Source organism: Panthera onca, chromosome B1, assembly GCF_046562875.1.
Source record: "Panthera onca isolate mPanOnc1 chromosome B1, mPanOnc1 haplotype 2, whole genome shotgun sequence".
Taxonomy (NCBI): Eukaryota; Metazoa; Chordata; class Mammalia; order Carnivora; family Felidae; genus Panthera; species Panthera onca.
Window position 1 is genome coordinate 182,268,003 of NC_138342.1, and position 23,715 is coordinate 182,291,717.

Genomic DNA, 23,715 nt, shown 5'->3' on the forward strand with positions numbered 1-23,715 from the left:
GGTCCGAAGGAGAGCTGCGGAGGGATCGACAGAAGAGAGATACAGCAGAATAGGAAGAAGAGAAAGGCTGGAGAAAAATGGCAGGGATCTAACTTGGGGGTTTAGCAGTGCTATGGAAATAGGCCACGTGTGAGCCAGTTTAGAGACAAGTTGTACGAAAAATCAGAAGTCCTGAGTTTGATTTTAAACATGCTGCATTTGAATTGCCCTTGGGACATTCCATTCGATGTATCTTCAGCAGGCAGTTAAATATCTGAATGTTGTGCTAAGAAGAGAGGTCAGCTAAAAGACAGAGATTAGGGCACGTGGAATTTGAAACTATGAGAATAAGATGTGATTACCCAGCGAGAACATACACATCAAGAGGTGTCCTCAAATACTTAAAGGGTGAGCCAGCAAAGAGCTCTGAAAGAAGCTCAAAGTAAGTTCCCAGAAAAGTAAGAGGAAGGGCAGGAGAGGGTCATGCATCTTGCGTGTGACAAGTCTTGCGATCTGTGCCCCACGTGTAGTCCATTTCACCACCGTAGAGCCGACACAGGCAACCCCAGCATGATGCAGTCTCTCCTTCTTAATTACACACAATTTCTTTAGTTATTGGCTGGGGGTTCACAGCCACAGGACTGGTAGTCCTTTTCCTTTCAAGAAGGGAGTTGTTGATAAGAATCAAAAGAAGCATTAAGATGTGAGCCTCTCGGGGCGCCTGGGTGGCGCAGTCGGTTAAGCGTCCGACTTCAGCCAGGTCACGATCTCGCGGTCCGTGAGTTCGAGCCCCGCGTCAGGCTCTGGGCTGATGGCTCGGAGCCTGGAGCCTGTTTCCGATTCTGTGTCTCCCTCTCTCTCTGCCCCTCCCCCGTTCATGCTCTGTCTCTCTCTGTCCCAAAAATAAAAAAAAATAAAAAAAAAAAAAAGATGTGAGCCTCTCATCTATTGTGACATCTCGACTTCAGTATTTCAGGTTGCACTTCCCCAATTTTATAAAGTCATCCCAAATACTATTTCTCAAAATTGCAGTCACAGTCCTACATGTCTATTGGGTTATTTTGATGTAGCACAGGTAATGAGATGGGTCAGATACTTCACAATTCCTTTGTTTCCAAGCACACATTGTGTCTGGTCCTTGTCAGCCCTGGCAGAAATGGTTTAAAAGAGACATTTTGAAAAGCTGCAGTGTTAGTTCTCTGCTGTTTATCTTTACTGAGCTTACATTATTTACACAAACACTATGTGTGCTATACTTAAATACCCTCTTTTATGTTCCTGTTTTATTGACACCCGAGGCATCCCACATTTATGCTGTTTGTTGGCTTGGAACACCGTCACCTAGAAACAATAACTTCCAAGAAGTGAAATTTTTATCTAGTGATTTCTTTTGGCTAACCTTTTAATTGTGCCTTCATCTTTCTCTGTCATTTTTCTTAGGTCATTGCCAAATAGGTATATTTTTTGTCTTTAGTACTGCTTTAAAAAAATCTTCAAATTGTTATTAGTTTAGTAGGTAATTTATGTTTACTAAACAAGAACAAAGGGAACAGAAATAAAAAAGGACAAAAAGGCAGTCACGCCATCAAACGCTCTGCCAGCATAGGCTGTAAGAAACTTGGTAGAGTTTGCAACTATTCGCAGAACTCGGCATAAGCAGACATAGACGAATCTACAGATTTGATCTTGTTCACTCACAAACGCAATGTTTTTCATGCTTTACGTAGAAATCTCTACTGAAAAATAAAAGAATATCCGAGATATAGGGATATCCGGATATATCGGATAATAAAAGATATCCGAGATCATACAGTTGCTTGGGTGTGTTTCGTCCTCAAGTTTTGTCAAAGAACATCCTTGGGGAAGTCAGGGAACTATTTGACTCCCCTAGCCAATTATGTCTGAAAGCATTGAGGGTGTTTCTGTAGCTCTCTTCTCCCTGATACTGAGGCTGATCAAAGCTTAGCTCATGTAACAAAGGTAGAAACAAATTTGAATACTTGGCACAGAAGCCCGAGCAGACTTGCCAGGGTTTGGGGAGGAGGGCAGGAGTTACGATAATGTGAATGAATGAGAAGGAGACGGGTGTTTAGAATTTTTGTCAACCCGAACTTCTGGGTTTATGTGCAAATGTTCATGATTAGCTTTTCCAGAGGACTCAAGGAGAAAGTGTTTACAGAACTGGCGGAGTCGGATATGAACACTAAAGGGCAGAGTCACACATTCTGATTCTGAGAAGCCGACTCCAAGAGAGAGATTAGGGTGCAGGAACTTTATTAGGAGCCACCTTTGGAAGTTTTGATCAACATTTACCCACTAAGCCAATGTTTTCACACTTTAAGTAGGAAATCTCCACTGAAGAATATTGGGGATCATATGAAAAAGGCGTGGTGAGTACATACACTTGCTCGGGTGGTTTGGAAAGGGAGAGAAGCTGGGGTAGCCCCTGAATCAACCAGTTATTGAATAGAGACTGCCCCAAAAGGGGATGACAACCTGTAGCTGAGGCATTTCCTGAAGAAGGCTGAGAACTGAGGGCTTTCCTGCTGGTAACACTCTCAGTGGCCAAGGAAATAAATCTTTCGGTCCTCAAGAGGAATCTGTGTCACATCAGGGTGCCCACACTGCCCATTCCTTTTACCACTCAGACCTATTTCTTTAGGTAAGTCGTGGGAGCAACTCCTCCAAGAATTGGAAGTCTCTTTTTGTGGGAAAGTTAGAAGAGAAAGGAGAATAGGACGACATACTGCCCCAAAGGCTACCAATAGTCTTGAAGAAGCAACAGATATTCACCATCTCTTTACCACCAACCACTCTAGATTCCTACCTTCACCTACCTCCTTCACCTGTTCCAGTGGCTTGCCTGCAGGCAAGACCTACCCCTTTACCTGTGAGGCACACAAGCCCCTGGTTTCAAGCCTTTCTCAGGCAATAGCTTCTGCATTTGTCTATTTATTGTCAAAATTACTCAAGGGTGTACTGATAGGCATCCAAGGTAATCAGCTGGATGCTAAATATAATTCTCCCTGCCCCCCTTTATAAGAGCATCCCTATTTCCTTCTGATGATCTGTTTAATTACCTCACCAAAGTGGCAACTCTCTATTTTGCCAGCAAATCTCTTAGAATGAAGAATATAAAGTGCCATGAACTATGAGCAACCAGAGAGAAGAGTTCAGTGGGCCTCTTGCTATGTCCCCCGAAATCAGGGCCTCCAATACCAAAAAACTCAGGTTTGGGGGAATGAGAAGCACAAATTTCTCAAACGGTTCACCGAGAGTGGTGGTAAAAGGCCAAGCCGCTGCTTCCCCTTAGTTTCTAGACGCATGAATTCTACCTAATGTGGACACATCATCACGTGATGGTTATTGATTAAAATGTACACTGCCTTCTGGAGAATGATAGCAGATGGCTGCCGTAAGCTGGTCATGTAACTTTTGGACTCATCTCGTTGTCTTGTGCCTCTTCCACGATGATGCTTTTTGGTGGATGTCAACATGTGATATGGAAATTTTTGCGCTCCCATGTGCCCGTCCTCATGCTGTATCACACAATCCTTGTACTCGGTCTTTTAATCCTTCCTTCCCCAGACCCTTGAACAATTGTTTTGCTCTCACAGGATGGGGTCATTAGAAAGCAAATTACAGCGTAGAGATCAGTTTCTCAGAAGTTTATGTGGGAGTGCTCTCGGTCAGTACTCACAGAAAGGAAGGAGAGGGAGCTGGTTTGGGAAGAGGGGGATGTAGGCCTACGATGCAGTCTTGATGAAGACCTTAGCACACCCCAAGGGAAGCTCTGAGCCTGGGATGAACCCCATGTCACCCACACTGGATGGAGGCTGTCACGAGGAGGGGTTGTGCTCTGGGTGATGTAGTATTGTGAGAGGGCTGCTATGCAAAATACAACAGATTAAGAGGACGAAAGAAAAGAAATTTATTCTGTCACAGTTCTGGGAGGCTACAAGTCCAAGATCAAGATGTTGGCCATTTGGTTCCTCCTGATGCTCCCTCTCGCCTTGGCTTGCAGATAGCCACCTTCTTGCTGTGTCTTCATGTGGCCTTTCACTGGAGCATGTGCATTCCTGTATCTCTGTGGGTGTTCCAATTTCCTCTCATAAGGACTCCAGTCACGTTGGATTAGGGCCCACCCATACGAACTCACTGAATCTTCATTATTTCTTTAAAGGCTCTATCTTCAAAAAGTCACATTTTGAGGTATTCGGGGTTACGGCATCAATGTATGAATTTGCGGAAAATGATTATTTTTGCTGCTGGCGCATTTAAAAAAAAAAACATTTTCTTTCTGTGTAATAAAACTCCCACATTTTATTCTCCTATAACAAATTCACTTTAGTTATCCCATAAAGTATTTTTCTTTGGTTTCTTCCTTTTTAAGTTTCCTTACAAAGTAAAAACCGTACATAAGAGGATTTAAACCACGAACATGGCACGTGCCAATATCATTTGTGACATAACATGCATCTTTAGCTGAAGGCTAACTGTTATAGTACTCCCAGCACCTGGGCAGTAAATTCTTTATTCCTGGAGGGGAATCTGGGCAACACATTACAGCATCCTCTAAAGGCAAGTACTGTTACCGACTGAAAGTGTATGTCTCCCGCAAATTCACACACTGAAATTCTAACCCCCATTTGGATGGTGTTAGGAGGTGAGGCCTTGGGGAGGTAATTAGGTCATAGGGGTAGAGGCCTCATGAATGGAATTAGTGCTCTTACAAGGAGAGACTAGGAAGCTTGCTTCCTTTCTGCTCTCTTTGGCAAGTGAGGATACAACGAGAAGACGGCCATCTACAAACCAGGAAGAAACCTTACCAGAACCTGAGCATGCTGTCACCTTGATCTTGGACTCCAGCCTCCTCCCACAGTGTGAGAAATAAATGTATGCTCTTAATGTAATGTTTGTTCCAGCGGCCCCAGATGACTAAGACACCGACTCCTTCAAATTGCTCATATTTATTTTTTCTTGTAGCACTTCGTCATAATCCAAATAACTAAAACATTACTCGTCTAGTGTTCTCTAACTATAATTCAAATACCAGTTCTCTCCAAGCAACATCAATGTTCCTTTTTCTCCTTGATACACCTTAGTATGATGCACTGAGCTTGCTTATTTTTACCCCTCACTCCTCTCTAGACTGTGAATTCCATTAGCACAGGAGCCTTTTAGCATTTGGTGTTTGCTTTCTTTATATCCTTATTTTAAAAATTCTAGCACTGTCTCTGGCACAGAACTGTGCTTAATAAAATATGTTTGAATTAATACAGTCCAGGCCCATCTTTCTGTATGTGTATGTGATGTTGTAGCATTCCCAAAGTCCAGCAATCCTCTAACCAACTGAAGGTCCAGCTGATAAGAAACCAATTGCAAACAATAATGTAGGCTTTGCTCAGGCATGCTGTTGAGACAACAGCAACAAAAAATTTTCTGACCCAGATGGAGTAGCCCTTAGCTCTGGGTGAAATCACATCATTGATGATTAATTTCTTTGGATTCAGACTTACATTTTCCAAGAGAAATTAGATGCAAAATGCAAATACCACTGGAAGACAAAAGTGTTGCTAGTCCTTAATATTTTTAGATGATTTTGAAAGATGATTTTTTTCTGAGTGCTCTCCAGAAGACAGCTGGCTAAGGAATAATGGCATTGGGAAAAGAGATGTTTTGGTGTTAGGGAAAAAAGGGAGAATAGGGCACTTTGGAGGTATGTTTATTTGACATGAGTCTCACTTAGCTACAGACAGAGAATATGGGGTGATCGAATCTGGGGCAGAAGAAACCAAAAAATATGAAGGAGGTATTAAAAAGAGGAGGGGGTGGCTGCTAAAAATGAACCTCAGCGGCTTCAGAATATTGCCCCGGGCACTCATCATTATTTCTGAATTTTCAATCCTCATCCAATACCTTCATAAAATATCACCTTTTCCCCATAGAAGACTATGATACAGCATGTCAATTCAGGTCAGAAATGAAATATCAATGCAAGCAAACTGGCATAAAATCAGAGAACACAAGATGGTAAAGGTGGGGTTAGTAATTCTTTTCAATGGCCTCTGAAAAATGTATTGGAGAACATCATCCAATGCCGAGCACTCAAATTCATGGCAGTAAACTTGGTGACAGTCTCAGAAACAAGCAAGCACACAAAACAAAACAAAGCCAACTGTCCCCAGTTCGCAGCAAGTGATTTATGTTCTGATTCTTGCAAAAAAAAATCTTCCAAAATGATGAATATTTTAGTCCGTGATTGAATATATCTTACTGTCTACATGCTCTATGAGTAAAAAGCAATAATTTCTGAAGTCAGTAATCTGGCCATTTCATGAAAACGTAATGTAACAATAGGAATACATAACTTGCTACTGATTTTCAGAGTTAGTAAAATTGATATCTAAAAATAATAGCTGTGTGTTGTGATAGCATTACAGGGCAACATCCTTTCTTACCCCACAACTAAGTTTTCTATTAGGTCAGTAGAAGCAGCTATTGAAAGAGAATTAAATGTCTTTTTGACTATGCCCCCTCTAAATGATATGCACATCTTCACTCTTTCACTGTTTTCTATCAACAGGAAAATCAGTGATAATAGATTGAAATTTGGATGCAAAATATATAATCAACGCAAAGTGTGAATGTTAGGTAGAACCGCGAATTGTTATTCAGTGATTTCATTTTTTCAATGTTACGAAAAGTAAAATTCTTTTCATAACAAGACATAGTTACTTCTTTCTCCAAAAACTAAGGGTAGAGAAAGGCTTTGAAAAACAAGGGTGATTCAACAGCATACATTCGGCAAGGGAAAAAAAAGTCTATTTTATTCTGCCAGCCTTCCCTAGAGAAAGTAATAGAAAGAGCTAGTAAGGAACAAGCCTAAGGCGCCTCTACATACATTTCTTTTCCTTGTGTCACAAAATCACAGTGAAGGCTGAATTACCTGGGAGCCCATAGTTTTAGATAAGAAATTTCTACAATGGTTTCAAATAAATAAAATGTAAAAATAGTACTTTCATTACAATCTATGTGAACGCATACTATTTTGAAATATTCTTAATCTGAGTGATAGTTATTATTACTTAGATTCATAATGTCTTTTGTTTAGACATGAAGAATCGAGAGCCAGAGAACACATTTGAAATGTGCAACCTAATTTTATGATGCATAAAGCAACACTTCCCACAGCTGGGAGTTTTGGAAAAATCTTTTAAGTTTATCAAGACAGTGAGGATATTAAATGAATCAGAAAATCAAGGAATTTTTAGGAAGGAGAAGATTTAGAAATGTTTAAATACAACATTTCAATTTTTTTCATGTAAGTAAATATAAATGTTTTAGGTAAGGAATTTAAAATCCAAATATTAACCTACCAAATAATTAGATCCTTGCCTTTATATTTTCTTAAAGCATGCAAGCAAAGAAGACTGATGTCTCCCACATTTTCCTCATTTACTGAATTGAATATGTTGATATACCACATACTATTGTCTGTCATTAGTATTGATTCCATCTTCTCAAAGAATGAACTCAAAGTTGGTATATTGTTAAAGTTTACTTCTCACTGAGTCTGCTTTTCCTACACTCACACTAGTTCCCAGGAAAACTAAAATCACACTCATTGGTTTGGCTTAATGTGAACACGGTCAATGTGATGCCATCCATAAGTCAGATGTTACTGCCTGTGCCCGGCTGTTCTGGAAAACAAGAGAGGGAGGACTATAGGATATTAGATGGTGACTAGAAAGGTGTGTGTGTGTGTGTGTGTGTGTGTGTGTGTGTGTGTGTGTGTGTTTATATGTTTGTTTCACAAAAAGTAAGGTGATAGTATCGGCAATGCTGTTCCAGGGCCTACTTTTGCTGCATTTTGCTTAGTCATGTTTTCACAAAAGCTTCGCCTTTTGTCAAATAGCCATGCAAACCTTAGATCCTTAAGAGGGAGCTGATTGTTTAAAAATTAATAAACTTGTTACCTGTGGATACTAGTTCACAAGTGAAGTGAGTCTCTTCGTAGTCTTTGAGAATAAAAATACATCATAGACGGGAAAGAAGGGCCTTCCACAAAGACCAGAGAACATCGGCAATGCCTGATGAATGCCTTGTGCTGTCAGTGTGACCTTCCACACTGTTTTGGGGAAAGTTTTCCATTTCTCATTTTTGGACAGAGATTTCCATCCTTTTCAACACCATTTTCTTATATTTCTCTCAATGTCTTTTCTTACGCTAGCTCTTTTCAAACCATTAGGATACATTCATGTACTGTTGAATCGTGTCAATTTCTAAACCCACAAAGTCAAGGAAAACAAAACATGCCTGACTGTTCCTCCTTTGAAAATAGCATCAGTATAAATGTAAAGGTTCATAAAGCTCAGTGAGCTGATCCTGTCTCATCTTTTTGTTAGTTTGAGCAGTTTTTATGTGGATGAATTTCCTGACAACGTGTTTCATGAACTTACTTTTTGACAGTTTCAGTAGACTGCACAGGCAGTGTTCGCCTGAAATGTACTCATTTCAAAACTCCTTGTGCCCATTACCACCTAAAATAACCCTTTTCCATTCTCCGCAGGATTGCTTTTGCATCTGCTTCACAGTACCCTTATTGTAGTGCATTGGTACCTTTGGATTTAATAAAAATTCCCAACATGGAGACTTAACTTTGGAAACAAAGTGTTGTTTTAGTTTTCAAGACTATTTTTCATGACTTTTTAATGTAAATTCAAAATTACAGAAAAATTGCAGGAAAAGTTAAGAAACTCTCTTATATGCTTTACTGAGATTCACCAATTGTTTACATTTTCCCCAACTTACTTTATCATTCTTTTACTGTATCCATCTATTATCTATCATCAATTTTCCTATCATCTCTCTCTCTCTCTCTCTCTCTCTATCCTTCTATCTATCTAATTTATCATCTATCAATCATTTATCTGTAATTTTTTCTGAATGAATGGAGACTAAATTGGAGATGTTGTACCTATTCACCCTGAAATAACTGTTTGTTTCTTAAAAACAAAGACTTTCTTTCACATAACTGTACTACCATTCTCAAAATAAGAAATTTCAACATTGGTACAACAGTATTATTGAATTCACGGTCATCCGTTGTCTCATAAATGTCTTTTGTAGATATTTATTCCCTAGGAAGAATGCAATCTTACATCACATATTGTGTATACTTGCCATATTGCTTTAATTTCCCTTAATCTGAATCAGTTTCCTCTTAATCTGGGTCAACCTTCCTTGACCTTGACATTTTTAAAGAGAACAAGCCAGCTACTTTATAAATGTCTTTTAATTTGGGTTTGTCTGGTGTTTCCTCATGATGAGATTCAGGTGTTACATTTTGGGCAAAAATACCACATAATGTGTCCCTCTCAGCATATCTTATTATTAAAAAATGATACTGGTTTTTTCCAATGAGAGCTTTTTGAAATGATGCTTTTCTACCTTTGCCCCTTGAGCAGTAACTGAATGGCCCAGATAGCCAAAAAATGAAATACAACCAAATGCAATCTAGTTTCTCAGCTTCCTGAGAAAGAGAAAAAACAAAATATAGATCATACAAAACTAAAGGGAATATATGTTTTTTCCCAACTTCAGAAAGGTCTTTTCTTTTTTATTTTATATATATATATATATATATATATATATATATATATTTTTTTTTTTTTTTTTTTTTTTTTTTTTTTTTTGCCTATGTATTCTTTTATTTTCTTCAACAAATACTCATTGCCTACATGCTATGTGCTGTATTTTTTTTTTTCCTGTTGGGCACTAAATTCCTTGCAAATATTTGCTACCCAATGACTTCATTTTGTATCCCAAATAATGCTAATTCCATTCACCATGACAATATCAAAATGCTTTCAAGGAGGTCACAATTTCTTTTTAATCATCAATTCAAAGAAATAGGTTTAGAACCCTAAGCCTATTTACCAGACTACAACATTTTATCTTATTTACCACTCCTGTTATAGAACGTCCCCAGAGTCTCCAGCCTCATTCTCTCTTGAGTCTCCTTGTCCATTTCCGATGACCCTTACTCATTCTCTTTGGTTGCTAAAACACTCCTTGACTTTATTTTTCCTTAAGCTCTCCATGAAAATTCCCTTCACCTTCTCTCAAATTAGGATCTTCAGTTCTGACTTTTTCCTAGAACTCCCAACCTATCTTTACAGGTGCTTTCTGGAAATTTCCCCTCTGACATCTTACAATTACCTCAAAGTCAGCCCTACCCCTTACCTCTAACCCAGTTTTACTTCCTGTTTTTCCCCAGGGTAGTGGCATCCCTTTGCTTCAGTGTAGAAGATTCTGGGAGACTCAGAGGCTCCCAAAAATTGTCTTTGACTCCTATGGCAGCTGCCCCTCACTGCTTCTCTCTCTGCTGAATCTTGCTGCCCTCAGCACTGAAGGGTGTTTCTAAGAGCACTCACCAATAAAAGCCATACATGGAAATCTCTCAGAATCAGTCTCCAAGGCAACCCGAAGAACGAGACAGCCTCTCATCTGCTGGACTTCGAAGGAATAGATTTTAATGATTTGGCAGAAATTTCTACATAGAACGGTGCTTTAGAGAAAGGGAGGACATTGGTCTCTTAGGGACTGACTGATGATAAACTATTGAGTTGTATCTCTCCCCAAAAGCACGGAACAGAGTGAAGCCCCACATGTGCTGTCCTGCCTCACCTCATCAAAGCAAGCAGGACTTTATATCAGTCCCCCAAGCAGGTTTCACCAGGTGGTAACAACACCGGGATCTGAGCACATGAGCTCCTGGGCTGTCTGGCTATTTCTATACCTGCCTTACCTACTTGTGAATGCTCTGTTCCATCAGGTGATAATGTGACATTTTATGATTTATTTTGAAACTTTTAGAAATAAAGGAATAATAAAGGAATAAAGCAATCTCCCCATGTATTTTTGAAATCCTGCAATGGTGGGTAATACCTACATTTAAATGCTATAATATAACATTTCACCATAAGCAGACTTATAAGGCCAAGAATAAACAGAGTAAATGACTTCAAGAAATGAAGAAAGAGGTAGATTAATAACACAATTCTTTGAAGTAGTTATGAAGGGGAACAAAATTATTATTATATCTATTGCAGGGCTACATGACATTGTGCACAAATCTATATATATATTATACTTTGGCATGATGAATTGTTGGAAAGTTAGCCCTTCGATTTGAGTATGAAAAAAAAATCTGAATCTAGTAACTATTATCCACCCTGTACCTTGCCTCCATTAAAGCAAATTGCTTGTTTGCACTGAGGTTGAATGAAGACTTTGCCCAGTCTTTACATTTGGTAGGGTCCCTGTCTTCTCAACGTCCAGCACGAATAGCTTTCTACTTCCCTCTTTCCAAATGTGCAGTTTGTATTAATAATATATGTAAAATAGCACACATACTTTGAATACCTTATACATGCCAAGCACTGTACCAAGAACAAACTATATAGTTGGAATTCAAAGTCAGGTGCATTCGGTTAAGCGTCTGACTTTGGCTCAGGTCATGATCTCATAGTTCATGAGTTTGAGCCCCACGTCACATTCCATGCCGACAGCTCATAACCTGGAGCCTGCTTTGGATTCTGTCTCTTTCTATCTCTCTACCCCTACCCCCCCCCCCTCAAAAATAAAGTTAAAAAATTTTTATCTAAAAAAAGTCAAGTATTCTGTTTAGTTACCACAAAATCACCTTTCTGTAAATATATGACCTTATGAATGAAATGTGTATATTCCCTCCAAACTCCTATGTCTGAAGCACCAACTCCTGTATGATGGTATTGGGAGAATAGAGCCTTTGGGAGATAATTAGGTTAGATGAGGTCATGAGGGTGGGGCCCTTATGATGGGATTCATGCCATTACAAGAGGAATCATCACAGGGCTTGCTTCCTCTCTCCACCCCTCACCCCCAACCCACCACCTGATTCATGGACCCAAAAAGCCATGTGAGACAACAGAGAGAAGGTGGCCATCTGCAAGCCAGGAAAAAAGAACTTTCCAGGAAACACATTGGCCTACACCTTGATCTTGTACTTCCCAGCCTCCAGAACTATGAGAACTTCTGTTATTGAAGCACCCAGTCTATGGTATTTTGTTATAGCAGCTTGGACTAAGACATAGGGATTTAATGGGAATGTCAAATGAATTAAAAATGAGAAAATATTCAACAGAGACTGAGGGGCTTATTTGCCATTAGGACATTTTGTGAGGGTATCTTAATCAACAAACAAGTGACTAGCTTTTACTTTTGAACAAGGTGCCAATTCTTGACGAGGCTTCGAATCATACTTTTATTTTATTTTTCCTTTGCCTAAGAAATATAGCATTTATGGTTTTATAATCTTTGAGGCAGAAATGTCTTATGCCAGTTTTTCTTAAAGACTCTGTGCCGTGTTTTCTTAGTCTCACCTAGCACACGTTTCTGATTTCTACCAAATGCATGTTTTCCCAAAAGTTCTTCTCTTAGACTAAATGTAGAACAGTGCTATCATAAAGTTAGAATTTTAAAGACATCACTGTGTTTGCTATTAAAAGTAGTATTCAATGTCAATTTTCCAGGCAAAGAACAATATCTCAGCACTGCAGATAGAAAATGAAATGTACGAAACATCCAGAAACATCTGCCAGTCTCCGGTGAATACTCTGCAATCAATCCGTGCTATCATAAAAAATAAGAACAGAGGTCTTTGCTTAGCATTTCTAGCACACAGTACCTCATTAACTAACTCAGCCAATCAATTAGGGTCACTGAAAGGTGGCATAATAGGACTTTGGGGGAACATAACCGTTTTCCTCATTAAATACTAACAAGCGAGTTCTCCTACTTTTCTGATACATTGTGTTTCCTACATTTCCTCCCTGCCCATTAAATATAGTCCTAATAATCACATATCTGCGTATAGCAGCCTGTCTTTTTAATTTACCTGCTGTATCAATTTTGAACATATTTCCCTGATAGTTACAGATTTTCTTCCTTTGGCAAGAATGTCAATCCAAAACAATCTTACCTTTCATTTATAAACCTGCTTGAATCTTTTAAGTAGTCTGGTAATAAAATGCATGGTGGAAAATTTGAGTGACTGTAAAATGAACTGCGTGGAAATTGGAACAGTGATGAGGTGCATTAATAATGTCAAGACGTGTCCCACATATGACACTCTTCTTGCTATGAGGTGGGTGACTAACTAATTGGACAGAAAATCCCCTGTGAACTGGCAGAGGACATTGTGTTTACTCAAGAAACTGTAACCATGTCTGTGCCAATGCTATAGGACTTTCTCTCAGTTTTAACAAGAGCATATAAAAATGCTCTTGCAGACATTTCCTTACACAGTTGTTATATGAATACATTTCAGTTCAATGACTTTTACTACGGAGAAGCTTTTCTTAAACTTGTGGTATTTTTGAAGTCATTTATGTAATTGAGGTAAATTATCTGTATTTGAGTCCGTGCCAGAAGCATATAGTATTATATGTGAGCACGTATCCTTTTTTTTTTTTTTTTTTTTTTTGACACATTTGCTTCCCTTGTAACTTTCTGTTCCTCTAACAAACCTGTCTCTCTCAATTTAAAGATCTGTGGTCAGACTTCGTGGGTAGTTAGGAACATTGTAGATTGTCTTCCAGGGTGCCTGAATTATTTCAGAGGAGACAAGGCACCTATATGTGAATTCCTAAAATCATACAAATTTGCCCACCTTGTTTTACAAAAAGTTCAACATGGAGCTGAACTATTTTTGTTTTGATTTTATTCTTCTTCTAATTCATACAGAATTTGATTTTTCTCTTTCATTTTTTAAGTTTATCTATTTGAGAGAGAGAGAGAGAGAGAGAGAGAATAAATAGGGGAGGGACAGAGAAAGAGAATCCCAAGCAGGCTCCACGCTGCCAGGGTCAGAGCCTGGCGTGGGGCTTTATCTCCCAAATCCTGAGATCATGACCTGAGCTGAAATCGAGGTGTATGTTTAACTGACTGAGCCACCCAGCCACTTCCATATAAAATTTGATTTTTGTATCCTATTATTCCCACATGAAAAAACACTCCTACATGAAATAGTTAAGTTAAATACCATCTGATCTCTCATATCACGTTACTTTCAGTACCCTTACTGGGTGCTCATTTGGAAATGATGAGTCATTTTGTTTCCTTTATTGTTTCTGGAGGACACATTAAGACATCCATACATCTCATGGAAGAGCTGTCCAGAGTCTAGACAACACAGACAGTGGTCATTTTGGTCTTTTGGAACTTTAAATAGTTCCCATCACTTCCTGGATTTACTTTGGCTACAGACATCTTCTCCGTATAAACCCAAGAAAAGATGGGCACTAATACTGAATAATACATGGTAAGCGACAAATAAGTAATAATATTCCCATGAGTGGTTTGCATGAATTTTAAATAGTTGGTTGTTATCATTTAGCAAAATTTATTGTTTAGCATGTTTACAAGGTATACTTATCAAACTTAAAACAGAAAATATAGGTTTCACTAAAAACTTAAAACTTTAATCATGGAAACTCAAACTTATTAACAAAAGCAATCAGTTTCTAAATAGAATTTGTTAAATAATAGTTGGCTGGTGTACTAAATACAACGTGAATATCTAAGTTCTATTTATTTATAAATTCAAGTCACCTGAAGTGACAAAATTTTTCATACTTTAAAAAATGGACACCTTCAGATATAACTGGGGAGTTACACATAAAAGATAAGACTAGAGAGAATCATGAAATACAAATAAAAGTAGCATATTATGGATTGAAAAGTGTGAAAAATGAGGAAATCCTTAATCATTATTTGAATTGTATTATATTCTGATATTAAATTGCATTATAAATGAAAAACTGGAAGAAAAAGGAAAAAGTGTCTCTTAATCCTACTATTCCAAGATAGACATTAGTATTATTTTGATATATATCTTTCCAAGTTTTTTCATGCGTATTTGTTCTTATTAAATTATTATAATAGTAGTATATAGGCATTTTATATACTTCTTCACTTAATATATTCCTGGAGTCTGTGTAATTCATAAGTATGTTTTATTGCTGCATATTATTTCATTGTGAAATTATCAATATTTATATAACTATTTGCCTATTGTAGGTCGTTGAACTTCCATCCTTCTTCCGTTCATAACATTGTGAAAGGCATCTTTGTGCATTTAGTACTTTTTCCTTTTTGATTTTGCTCAGAATAAATTCCCAGGAGTGAAATTCCTGGATAAAAATTCCCAAATACTTTCTCATCTTAGCAAAGTATACTTCGGCTGGTTATGGACTAATGATGAGCTGACGAATGTATACTTTTTCAGCCAATGTGGAAGAGGCCAAAATCTATTCTTTCCTTTATTCTCAGAGCAACCCTCAATTTCAGTTGGCACAGGGCCATGCAGAAGAAAAACTACATTACTTAGGCTCTCTTCCAACTTGTGTGGCCACGTGACTCCACTCTGCTAAAGAAGATAGAACAAGATGCAAATTCATTGTGCGGCAGCTTCTAGGAATGTTTGTGGAAGATAATTTGTGGGCATGCTTTGCCTTTGCCTCCTTACTCCTTTCTCCTATGAGCTTGCTAGAATGGATGTGATGACAGGCCATTGTCATTGCTCCCCAGCATGAGGACAAGGATGTGCCGTACAGGGAAGAAATGGAGAGACAGTGGATCTCTGGACAGCCCCTGCCTTTCCAGGCCTGGATAAAAAATGCAGACCTGATTTCAGTAAAACAAGATTGCTCTGATGATTCTGAAATTATTATTAGTTTTTAAATCTTTATTTTTTAGAGAGAGAGCAAGTAGGGGAGGGGCGCAGAGAGAGAGAGAGAGAGAGAGAGAGAGAGAGAGGTGGGGACACAAGATCTGAAACCGGCTCTGTGCTGACAGCAGACAGCCCAATGCAGGGCAGGACCTCACGAGCCTTAAGATCCTGACCTGAGCCAAAGTCGAATGCTCAACCGACTGAGCCACCCAGGCGCCCCTGAAATTAATATTATTAAACAGAGATGCGGTTGTGGAATTTAATTCCATCCCCATGAAAACTTGCCTTCATTAAATAAGTGTTTATAAAGGCGGATGCTAGACCCCTACATACATGCCTCGTTGATTATATTTAGCCAACAACTCTATTTTAGTCAACAACTGTAATTTCACAAAGCCATAATGCTTGAAGGAATGTTAAGTCATTTGGCAGGGACCTCTTCTTTGGGGTTAGGTTTTCCTGTGCAGATTCGTTAATTCAGAATTGTTAACTCAGTAGTCAACTGACTTGCTGGGGACTCCTCGTTGATACTGTTGCAAGGTCAGAGCTTCTGATGAAAGGTTAAGTCTTGTATACCACAGTGCCTCTATTTTCTTAAAAGTTAGACCAGGGGTCTGATTGAAGTATGTACACTTGGCAGCTACACTTTCTGTGTGAGATGAGATCTCTTCCCTTGAATTTTCACGGCAGTGTGCATATTTATTTTACCGTCTAGTTATTTGTATTCTCCTAGCAGCTCTCTTTCTGCCCTTTGGCCACTCGCCAGCCCATCCCAACCCCCATTTAAGAGATGGTAGGCTTTTGAAAGGAGAGAAGCCTGTTCTGCGTTCTCCACGGTGGACACTTCATAAATATTTGGTTAATTGAATTAAATTTCTGAAAGTTATTTGTCTAGCCAGGAAGAATGAGCTGCGTGTGCTCTTAATTCTTTACTCCCCTTCAGCATTCATGCCAACTGTTGACTTAAATCACAGGGAGAGCTGAGCAGCCTGGTGGTTTTGTTTACTTTTAAGCGCTCTTTTCTGACTCTGATCGATGAGGTGAAAAGTAATTTACATTTGATGTGTGGCTCTCTTATCTTCACGAGAATGACAGCTGCCTGAGAGATAACTTGTTAAACGTAGAGCGTGTGGATACCCCTTGCTTGCACAATATGCTCTGTCTTACTAATAAGTGGGTGTAAACACGGGCCTATAATTACCTTCTGTTAGGCTTCTCTGCATTTGTGGTGCTGAATATATTCAGATGTTCCAGCAAACAAATCATTTAGCTATTACACCTCCGATCTGAGGACCGAACATATATTTTAGGGATTCTGGGCTTAAGAGAATGCCTCTACAAATAAAAAGATAGCTTCAGAATTTAGCTATTGTATACACATCATCAGTTCACTTAAGGTCAAATGAACTTTGATCATTAAATGTCTGACAAACCAGGAAAACTCAGCTCAATCACGATTGTATGTTTAATGAAGATATTTCATCACTTTTTAAAATCATTTGAGACACGGGCCATGAAAATCATTCTACAAGTTCAGAAACTAGAAGGGCTGTTTTAAGAGCAAAGTGAAAATCTGAGGCCTATTTAAATTGGGAAACTGTTAGTATCCCTCAATGTATTATTCTTCTTGAGGTCTCAAAAAGGAACATGTGTCTGGTATAGGATTAAATATATTGTACTTAAGCGAAAGCCAGATTGGATGACTTTTGTCTAGAGATTTAGTAGGTTAGTAGGTAATTTCGATCATACAAAGAATAGGATTCCCGTTCCAGCCTAAGGAAGTATTTATGAAGCACTAAGGCAAAGGTTATCTCAAGTGGAGTATTACTGCTTAAAATATGCAGAAATCTCAATACTCTCTCCATCTGGTTCGTCTCCGACTGCGTGCTGATGTCAGCGGACTCATGTCTTCAAACCACAAAAGTTACACCGCAGGTTAAAGATTTTAGTGACAAAGTGACGAACAAGAAATAACATTTCGGAAAACTTATTTAAAAACTTCCAGATATTTCTTACGGGTTACCCTCTTTGGAATGGAAGAAATTTTACTGAATCACAAGCTGGTATTTCCTTTCACTCATTGGCTTACAAACAGGTTAATCTTTTGTAGGAAATTTTAGAGAAATTCACTTGAAATTTTTTGTATATGTTTATGTTTCCTGCGTTTTAGAAATGATTTTTTTTTTCTGGAAATGTTTTAGCTGTTTAGTATAAAGATACTGGTCGTGATGGATAATTGGATAACAGGCACAATGCAGGTTAAGGAAGGAACTCAAGGGAGAAAGTTTCCTTTTCTGTCACACAAAGCAGACATAGCATTTCATCTCTTTAAAATAATGACCCTACACTTAAAGTAGTTATCAAGTCTGAGTTTGAGAGGAAACCAACTATACTAAAAAACATGACAACAAAGTGAAAAGCTTATTCATGTGTTCAACTACATTTTAGCCTGCAGTTAGGTAACCCTTGAGAATCAAACTTGCATCGAAGAAATTTAGCTTGCCTTCCTGCTCTGATGTACAGCTCAGTGTAACTGTGCCTCTAATAGTCATGAATTGGTTTTTTCTATACAAATGCAACTTGGATAACTTGATGGCAAGGCATTCTTTTGCTTGTCTGCTTTATTATTGTGAGATAAAAATTATACACGATAACTTTGTGCCAGAATTAGAAAGGTTCATGATTTATCTCTGAAGCACGGAGCTTGGGGTAATGTTCACGTTTTAGTTTTCTGTGTCTATTTTCATGATTTCTGCTTTCCAGGTAATAAAAATCCATTATGTTGATATGTTTACTTAAGTATATTGCAGCTTACAGGCTGGCATTTAAATTTCACAGAATGCTATTTACTTATATTTACAGAGTAAAATATACAGGTCTGTCACTGCATCAGTTTCAAGTATACACCTTGTAACATCCTTGTGGGGGGAGAGCCTGTATCTTTTTACCATCGCAGTGCCTGGCTAAAGAATCCATATCTCTTGAATGAATAATGATGTCAAATTATTTCCTTTAAAAGTTATAAATACAACTACCATGAGAAGAATCATCTCCTTAAGATTTCGGTGATGTGAATAAGTTGTTAGTTTTTGGACTATGTTAACAAAGAATACCATGAATCGCATATAAGTAATAATATTACTAGTAAATGCATGTTACACAGATCATTATTTCAGCCACTGCAATACTCTTTACATGTATTAACACATTTAATCATCACTATGACACTCTGATATGAGCACTGTTTTCATTTTTTTTTTTTTTTTTACAGATGACAAAACTAAAACTCACAGAGGTTAAGATACTTGGCCAATAACACAACTAGCTAGTCACAAAGCAAAGATTCAACTCACAGCAGTTAGCTCAGAAATCTGTTCCTTTTAAAAACTTTTTTTTTAAGTTTATTTACTTATTTTGAAAAAGAGAGAGAGTATGAGCAGGGGAGATGCAGAGAGAGGGAGAGAGAATTCCAAGCAGGCCCTGCACTGCCAGCACAGAGCCCAATCTGGGACTCGAACCCACAAACTGTGAGATCATGACCTAAACCAAAATCAAAGTCAGACACTCAACTGACTGAGCCACCCAGGCGCCCCATCAGAAATCCATGTTTTTAATAAGCAGTATTCTTTGCTGCCTCCATAAAATTATCTTGCTTTAATAATGTGAGTAATAATAATACCTTCCATTTGAAAAGTATTGTGCTTTTCAGTTTGCAAAACTACATTAAATTAGAAACGTATATTGTCTGTTACAGAATTTTATTTTTTCCTTATTTAAAAATTTTTTTTTTAACAATGATTCATTTTTTTTAGAGCGAGAGAGACAGAGCATGAGTGGGGGAGGGGCAGAGACAGAGGGAGGCACAGAATCTGAAGCAGGCTCCAGGCTCTGAGCTGTCAGCACAGAGCCTGATGTGGGGCTTGAACCCACAAACCGCGAGATCATGACCTGAGCCGAAGTCAGAAGCTTAACTGACCGAGCCAATCAGGCGCCCCTGTTTCATAATTTTAATACAATCTATTCAAAAGCTTAGAGATTCATTTACTTGGTGATCTTAACTTGGCTGAAAAGAAGTGTATATATTTGTAAATGCAGTTATCAGTGAGGAATTTTTACATTTTTTAGATGGTAACAATTTATTTCCTTTTATGTTCCAAAATGCAAATGTGTGACACTATAGAATAGGGGTCAGCAAGCTTTCTCTTTAAAGAGACAGATACATTTTAGGCATTGTGGCCAACATATGGCTTCTGTCACATATTCTTCTGTGTTTGTTTTTTCAACCCTTAAAAAATGTAAAAAACATCCTTAGCTCACAGGCCTTATTAAACAGAGGTGGCACGGGCAAAAGTTTGCCAGCTTCTGCTATAGAACATCAACTTAGGGATTCAGGCAAGAAACATTCAACCTACACAAGGAATTCTAATAATGAGCTTCGGATTGACAGAATTTTAATGAATTTCCATTAAAAATTTTTGTATTCTATTTTTGCTTCTTTTGGAAAGATTCTGAGTTTATTTTTCTAAGGGTGGTTGAAAATTTAACATGAACAAAATCCCAGCAAGTCTTTTTATACACACAGACAAGCTGATTCTGAAATTTATATAGAAAGGAATAAGGCACAGAACAGATAAAACTATCTCGAACAGGAAGAAAAAAATAGGAGAATCACTCTACCCACTATTAAGGCCTATAATGCCAGTACTGTAACCAAGACAGTGAAATACTGGCAGAGAGATGGAATTAGATAAATGGAAAAGAATAAAGAATCTCGAAAGAGATCCACACAAATATGTTCAGTTGATTTTTGACAAAGGAGTGAAAGCAATTTGACGGAGAAAGGACAGCCTGTGCAACAAGTGCCGTTAGAATAACTGGACCCGTGGGCAAAACACAAATCCCAACCTAAACCTCACACCATATACAAAAATCAACTCAAGAAAAATTATGGACTTAAATCTAAAGTGTAGAGCTCTGAACCAGTTAGAAAAAAAAAAAAAAGAGGAAAAACTTTTGGGTCAAGTCAAACAGTTCTTAGACTTGACACCAAAAGCCTGACAATTGGGGGTGAAAATTGATTATTTGGACTTCATCAAAACCAAAAACACTTATTTTGTGAATGATGATGGTAGGATAAAAACATGAGTAACAGACTGGAAGAAGATATTTGCAAACCACACATCTGGCAAAAGGACTAGAACATAGAATATAGAGAGAGCTCTCCAAATTCAGTAGTAAAAAAAAAAAAAAATAGCAACTGGGCATAAGGCATGAAGAGACATTTCAGCAAAGAGGATAGTCAGATGGCAAATAATCACATGGAAAGATGTGCAACATCATTAGTCATCACGGAAATACAAACTGCAAAGACAATGAATTACTTCTCATTATTTCTGACTACCTATCATAATGACTATAATTTAAAAAATAATAATGATAACTCCAAATGCTGCTAGAGATGCAGAAAAACTGGATCACATCCATCGTTGGTGAGAATACAAAATGCTACAGCCACTTTGGAAAGTAGCTCCGCAGTTTCTTATAGAAAGTAAATAGGCAGGTACGATATAAATCCTACTTTTGCACACTTGGGCATTTATGCCAGAGAAAACTTGTGTTCCCATAAAATCCTCTATACAAATGGTTCATAGCAGCTTTATTTGCAATACACACAGTCTGGAAACAAGCCAATGTGTCCTTCCCTGCATAAATTGTTAAAGAATCTGTGGCACATCCTTACTTACCATGGAACACTACTCAACAGTAAAAAGGAGAAAACTATTGATATATGTAACCACTTGGATGAATCTCAAGAAAATTATGGTGAGTGAAAAAAGCCAATCCCCAAAGTTACACAGTGTATGATTTCACTTATGTAACGTTATTGAAATGACAAGGATACAGAAATGATGAACAGGTCAGTAATTGCCAAGGTGTGTCAGAGGGAGAATGTGGCTCCAAAAGGGCAGCATGTAGGGTGTCTGAGGTGACACACCTGTTCTGTTTCTTGACCGTGTCAATGGCAGGTGTCCTGGTTCTGATACTGTACTGCACTGTTAAAAGATTTTGCAGGGGGTAACTGAATAAAGAGTACATGTGATCTTTCCCAATTATTTCTTACAGATGTTTATGAATCTATAATAATGTCAAAATGAAAAGTTTATTTATAAAATATTCAACAGGAATACAAGGGAATTTTTAGAGAGATTCACACTCTACTTGGGCAGTTACTTACTTTTGTGGTCTAGGTGTCAGAGGTGAAGAGGCTATTACGAAGTATACACAACCTTGTAAAAATCATAATTCTCGAATGGGATGGGCAGGAAGTTTCAACAGTAGTAGCATTTGCTATTATTTCCTTTGGCGTTTTCAAGACTTAATATGGTTCTACTGACAAATATTTCAGAGCTCACAATTTGCCCAAATGCCATAGAGGAGGAATCTACACAGGAATATCTGACAAGATTTGGGCCAGTTAGACTCCTTCCTGTGAATTTGAATATTAGAACTAAGAGAGGAGAGGTAGCCCAGGGTGGAACCTTTGGAAAGGAGGCTTGGAGATGATAGGAGCCCAAGTGCCCACTATGTGAGGAAGCCAGTCTGCAGTAAGAGAGAAAGAAACCAGCAGGCAGAGAGAAACAGAGACAAAAGTCAGAGCAAGAATCTTGGCAATGATTGACTTTCTTTCCCACTTCTCTCTAGAAAAGGAAAAGACCTTGGCTCCCTCTCAGTGTGTTCTTGTGGATGTGTAGCCATTAATGGAACTATGAACGGTCACATAAATTCTTGAATTGTGCTAACTTGTCACTTCTTGTGACCTGAATTTTGGGGAAAGAAAAAAAAATATATATATAATACATATAACTTGTATGTATATGTATATACTTATATATATATTTTATACACATATGTCTCTCTATTTTATGTATGTGTACATATATATGAATCAGGTCTCATTAAAAACTACACTCATTTGTTTGCTCTTTCTAAACATAATTTCTGTAGCAAGTTGTTTCCTCACTTATGACATATGGTCTTATAAATATTACCCATGTCAACTTTGGAAGCTATTTTCCCCACATTTTACCTACTTAGAAGAAAATCTTATTTCTCAAACACTAAAGGTATCTTTACTGTCCTGCGTGAGAGATGGTATAAATCAACATGCAAAACCCATTGTCTTTATTTAAGGATCAACTTTCTGTCAAAAGGATGTATTCAGAGTGAAATGAGCTAGGTAACAATACAATGGAAATCCTTTGTATTCATAATTGTTTCTCCCCTATTTGGGATACTTTCTACTCAGGTTGATAGCCATACCTAGGTTTCCTTTCCAAGCATGCTTCCACGGGTAGACTTTCTTTATACAAGCATACCTCGGAGGTACTATGGATTTGGTTCCAAATCATGGCGATAAAGCCAATATCGCAATAAAGTGAGTCACCCATATTTCTGGGTTCCCCAGTGCATCTACAATTTATGTTGATGCTATCCTGTGGTTTCTTAAGTGTGCAACAGAAAAAAAAAATGTACATACCTTAATTAAGAAATCTGTTACTGCTAAAAAATCCTAACCATCATCTGAGCTTTCAGGGAGACACAACCACCAATGGCAGATCGCCATAACAAATACAGTGATAATGAAAAACCTCGAAATACTGTGAGAGTTACCAAAATGTGACAGAGAGACCCAAAATGGGCAAACATCGGTGGCAAATGGTACCCAGAGACTTGCTTGAAGCCATGTTGCCACAAACCTTCAATTTGTAAAAAAAACACAAAAAAACAAAAAAAAAACCCAAAAAAACAAACAACAACAAAAAAACAGTATCTGTGAAGCACAATAAAGTGAAACACGTTCAAATAAGGTATGTCTGTACTATCAGTTCTCCCCTATATGCTGTACACACATTCATGCCAATGTTTCTCCCTGTTGAGATAATCTAGAATTGAAAATT

The 23,715-nt window shown here is 38.0% G+C and overlaps 1 long non-coding RNA gene across 1 annotated transcript in view; it reads left to right on the forward strand.

Annotated features, from left to right (window-relative positions):
• The first annotated feature begins 14,162 nt into the window (after positions 1–14,162).
• LOC132691594 (uncharacterized) overlaps positions 14,163–23,715 on the forward strand; it is a 33,870-nt gene continuing 24,317 nt past the window's right edge. The window contains exon 1 of the long non-coding RNA XR_009615886.3: positions 14,163–14,347. This is a non-coding gene — a long non-coding RNA (uncharacterized LOC132691594). The remainder of the gene's footprint in view (positions 14,348–23,715) is intronic.